Here is a 5539-nt window from a genome sequence, read left to right on the forward strand (position 1 = left end):
TTAGCATATCCTTTGAAGTTTTGTTATTTTTATTCAACAGTGTTTCTAGAATGTATCCATGTTCATACATGTAGATCTAGTTCAGAATGATGAGTCAATAAGCTGGACACAGGAGTAGATGCTATATGATTCCAACATCCCTGAAGTTTTTTATCACTGCTTAAGTTCTCCTAACAGTTCTTGACCTCCAGTCCAGCAATTGATGAACTAATCAATTCATCCTGAGTGATGGCTTTAATCCTGTGCCAGAAGGTGTCAATGAGCCAAGGGGACAGGGGAGCTGTTGTTCTTCCCTTGAGGTGCTTGGGGACTAATTCAGGGGGCAGCAGGAGGCATAGTGCCGAGGGGTGCACTGCCAGGGCTGAGAACTTCATGGCAGGGAGGGATCCCAGAGGCTGGAGTAGCTAGAGTGGGCTTCTTGGAGGGGGTGGTGCTGGGCCTGGAAGGATGGGTAAGGCAGGGATAGTCAGGAAATGTAGAGTGGTCAGCAGATCAGTCTGGTCAGACTCATCTCCATCTTTCTCCAGCTTGGTTGTGTCACAGGTCCAACTATGTTCCCTGAACCCAGAGTCATCATTTTTGGCAATGGCTACTCCAGGATACCTGCACTAGGTTGTTGAGCCAAAGGCCCTGTGACTGGAATCTTCTTTCAAATTAGGGCTTGACTAATTCTTCTAAAATCAGTCCTGTGCCTGGAGCTGAAAATCATGGTCAAAATGACAACAGCGGGCCATTATTGAATGCTCACTCTGTGTCAGGCCCCCATGAGGTAGGTGCAATGTGCTTCATGTCACTCAATGAGTGGGGGGTTAAGTGAGGAGGAGCAACAAGAAAATTGGCACGTGCACACTGCTTACTACATGCCAGGCTCTTTTCTAAAGGACCTGGTATGTTAATTCACTTCTCCCTCCTGACCGTCCCATGATACAGGTACTCTTGTTATCCCTACAGGTGATAATACAGGTGAGGAAACAGGGCACAGACTGGTTAACACCTGCCCAAGGCCACATGACTAGGAAGTGGCAGACATGGGATTTGAATCCAGGTATGTTTTGAATGCAGTGGAGGATTGAAGAAAGCTCTGCCTCTGTCTTAGACTGTTTGGGCTGATATCCCAGAATGCCACAGACTGGGCGGCTTATAGACAACAGAAATGTATCACTCACAGTCTGCAGGCTGGAAGTCCAAGATCAGGGCACTGGCAGATTCAGTGTCTGGTGAGGACCCACCTCCCGGTTCATGGATGGCTGTCTTCTGGCTGTGGCCCCACCTGGCAGGAGGAGTGAGAATGCTCTCTGGTGTCTTTTTAAAAAGGGCACTAATCCTAGAACATGAGGTTTCTATTCTCATGACCTATTCACCTCTCAAAGGCCCCACCTCCTAACATCATCACATTGGTTGTTAAGTTTCAGCATGTGAATTTTGGGGGAACATTCAGATTCAGTCTATAGCAGCCTCTCTCAGTCCACCTTGCAGTCCAACATATAGCAGCAATGGTCCTGGTGGCCCTAGTATCATTGCTTTGGGCCTGGCTGGGGGCCCAAGCTGGCTGGGCCCCAAGCTTTCTTTTCATCTGACAACTCTTACTCCCAGTAATGCTGTCTGGTGAGCAGCTGGAGTCTCCCATATGCTATAAGAGGGCTTTTTGCTGGTCTGATTAACCACAGGCCCTACTTGTAAATGCTTTCCAGTGGGTAGGCAGAGGGGTGCGGCAACCACCTGATGGCCGCTCCTCCAGCCACTCCAGGTCCCCCCAGTTCAGCTGATAGGAGAGTCAAAAGTAGGAGAGTGTAAGCAGAGATTCTTAACCTCTTCTGTGCCATGGTCCCACTGGGTGGAGCTTCCAGACTCCTTTACAGAATAATATTTTTATGAGCACAGGTAAAATATATAGGATTACAAATGAAGCCAATTATAATGAAATGCAGTTATCAAATTGTTTAAAGATTGCGATATAGTAATATATGTGCTATTTTCTTAACTCATCAAGTAAGATCTAATTTTAATGACTACAAAAAGTTCAGAGGAGAGCAGGCAAGGGAGGCTCCCTGGAGGATATGGGCTTGCCCTGTACCTTAAAGGATGGGTAAGATTTGCAAAGACAAGGAGAATGGCTCATAAATACTTAGTGGAAGAGATGGGGTCAGTGTCAGAGAGGAGGTGACTCTGAGCTCAGGAGGACAGGACAGGACACAGAAACCTGGGGTATGTGAGTCACTTCAGTTGGGGCCATTAAATTAATATTTTAACTGCTTTATTTTACTATCAATGCCCCTCAGTTACAAGTACCTGAAATAATGAAAAGACATTCAATTAAAAATACTTCTGTCTCCAAATCAGATGCTTCATGAGAGTCTGCCCTGCTTTGGGATCATCAGATTGCATATGACACATGGTGCTGCTCTGTATATGTTAGGCTTGGGCCAGTGCAGTGGGATTTCTTGGGGCTGAGCTAAAGGAAGGTGAAATAATGCCATATATCTGAGAACCAGAGAGCTGATAGTATAGATTCTGAGAATCAGGAGTGCCGAGGGTGGGAGAAGATCAGTATTCCAGCCCAGCCCTCAGACAGAAGGTACTGCCACATTCTCTTCCCTTCCTCCACCTTCCTTCCTCCAAATCTTCCTTTCCTACTCCTTTTTGTTCTATTCAGGCCCTCAGTGGGTTGGATGATGGTACCCACTTTGGGGAAGGCAATCCTCTTTACTCTTGTGATTCAAATGTTAATTCTGGAAACATCCTTACAGACACATCCTGAAATAATGTTTAACCAGATATCTGAGCATATAAAACTGACACATAAAATTAACCATATCACAACTCCACCATTTTTCAATTAGGCACCCATACACAACTTCTGAAACCATACTTAATCTCCAAATAAAGGTAATAACAAGGTCATAATTTCATCTAACATGATACAATTATCTTGTGTACAACTGATAACACACTAACCCCTTCCCCAGAAGAGGAGGTAAAGTCATTGAGTGATGTTTACTCTTCTTGCTATCCCATAACTTAAATACTATGATGTGAAAATAACAATACTTAAATACTATGATGTAAAGTCAATATATCTTATGTTACATGCTAGGGAGTAGAAGAGGAAAGAAAACCATTTCTATATCTATATATCTATCTCTATATATGCACACACACGTGTATTTATAACAAAATAAGGAGGAAGTACTCATGATAATTACAGTCCTTGTTTCTGTAACTGGTCACATGGTCATTGCTGTTATTTATAATTACCTTTTTTCACTCTTCATGCCATATTCCTTTTGCCCTAAACAAACACTTCAGCTGGTTGTACTTCTTTACCTGGTGGGGTGACCCAAACGTTCATTCCTGAAGGATCTGGGTCAGTAGTAGTCCTGCCTAGATTGAGTTGTAGTTTTCCATTGACCCTAATCACAGGGCATGGTAAAAACTAAGAGACACCCAAGGGATCTCCTATATTCCAGACATACTCTTTTTTTTTAAATTGAAATATAGTTGATTTACAATATTAACTTTCGGTGTTCAGGAAAGTGATTCAGAGAGATAGATAGATAGATAGATAGATAGATAGATAGATAGATACAGATAGAGATATACTCTTTCTTACTTCCATGGAGTAATAATGGATCTAATGGATCTAATAAAGTAATCTCCATGGTGATCAGGATCAATCACCCCAGCCAGCACCGTAACTCCTTCTTTGCCTGTTGATTCAGAAGAATGAGGAGCCAGAAGTGCGTAGGTGGCAGCCTTAACTTCCAGTTCAATGGAATCATTGTTGTGTCTCCTGGTGGAAATACTCCTCCCTTCGGAACTAAGACCTCTAGGCCAGCAGAGAATAACATCATGGGAACAGGAAGCAGCAGAAGTTTTGCTAAGGGGTTGCTAGGTGTAATAGTGAGTGGTGCCACTGTCATGTCTACTCTTTCATTCCTGGACCCATGAATGCTGGCTATGGGAGAAATAGGACCATATATCAGATGCTGACTCAGAGCATACACAGCCTTCTGGAAACTTTGCCCCAGCCCTGCAATGTATTGTGCTAGCACCTATCTTGTGCTGTAGTTGAGTCTTCATAAGGCCATTTTCTGTCAAACCAGCTGCTTCCAGATCATGCGGAACATGGTAAGAATTCCATGAGCATGGGCCTATTGCTGCATTTCTTTTGATGTGGAATGAATTCCTCGATTAGAAGCAATGCCATGTGGACTACCGTGATGGTGGATAAGGCATTCTGTAAGTCCATGGATAGTGGTTTTGGCAGAAGCATTGCATGCTGGGAAGGCAAATCTGTATCCAGGATAAGTGTCTATTCCTGTAAGAACGAAATGCTGCCCCTTTCATGACATAAGCGGGCCAGTGTAATCAACCTGCCACTAGGTAGCTGGCTGATCGCTGTGGGAAATGGTGCCATATCAGGGGCTCAGTGTTAGTCTCTGCTGCTGACAGATTGGACACCAAGCAGTGGCTGTAGCCAGGTCAGCCTTGGTGAGCAGAAGCCTATGTTGCTGAGCCCATGGGTAACCCCCACCCCTGCCACCACAGCCGCTTTGTTCATGAGTGCATTGGGTGTTCACATGAGTGGCTGGAAGAAAAGGCTGACTGGTATCACAGAATGGGTCACCCTATTCGCTTGATTATAAAAATCCTCCTCTGCTGAGATCACCCTTTGGCGAACATTCACATGAGACACAAATATCTTCACATGTTTTGCCCATTCAGAGTGGTCTACTCATAGACCTCTTCCCCAAATTTCCTTGGCACCAATTTTCCAATCACATTTCTTCCAAGCCCCTGACTATCCAGCCAAACTGTTGGCCATAGCCCGTGAGTCTGTGTACAATCACAAAGTGAACCACAAGGTGGTTGAAGTCCTGCCTGCTGAGAGGGTTTCCCTTTACCACTGTCCTTCAGGGATGTCTGAGAGAGGGGCTGTTGTGTGGTGCCTGCATATCAGGCAGAGCCATGTGTAAACCAGCCTCATGTCTTCTCTTCCATTGATAGTAGGGAGCTCCTCATGAAGCCATAGGTACAGGCTGGGAGAGAGAAGGCAGCTTAGCAGAAGTGGGGACCATGGGTATTTGGGCCACTTCTTCATGTAAATTATTTGTGCTTTCAGGGCCTGTGCAGGGCCAGTCTGGTATATCCTATTTCCTCTTGATGATGTAGTGCTGCTGTGTACACCCAAATTTGTAGCTTGGTAGGTCAGATAAAAGTCAATTCATGACGGGCAGCTCAGGTTGCATAGTAACTTGGGGGCCCATGGATAAGCATTCAGTCGCTACTAAGGCCTAGAAGTAGGCCAAGAGTTGTTTCTCAATAGGAGAGCAGTTATCTGCAGAGAACGGCAGGGCCCTGCTCAAACATCCTGAGGGCCTGTGCTCCGATTCACTTATAGGGGCCGTGAAGGGCTCCAAACAGCATCTCTATCAGTCGCTGACACGTCAAGCACCATTGGATCTGCTGGATCCTGAGGCCCAAGTGGCACAGCAGCCTGCATAAACAGCCTTACCTATTGCATAGTCATCTCCTGTTC

Source organism: Balaenoptera borealis (genome assembly GCF_965194805.1).
Source record: "Balaenoptera borealis genome assembly, chromosome: 19".
Classification (NCBI taxonomy): domain Eukaryota; kingdom Metazoa; phylum Chordata; class Mammalia; order Artiodactyla; family Balaenopteridae; genus Balaenoptera; species Balaenoptera borealis.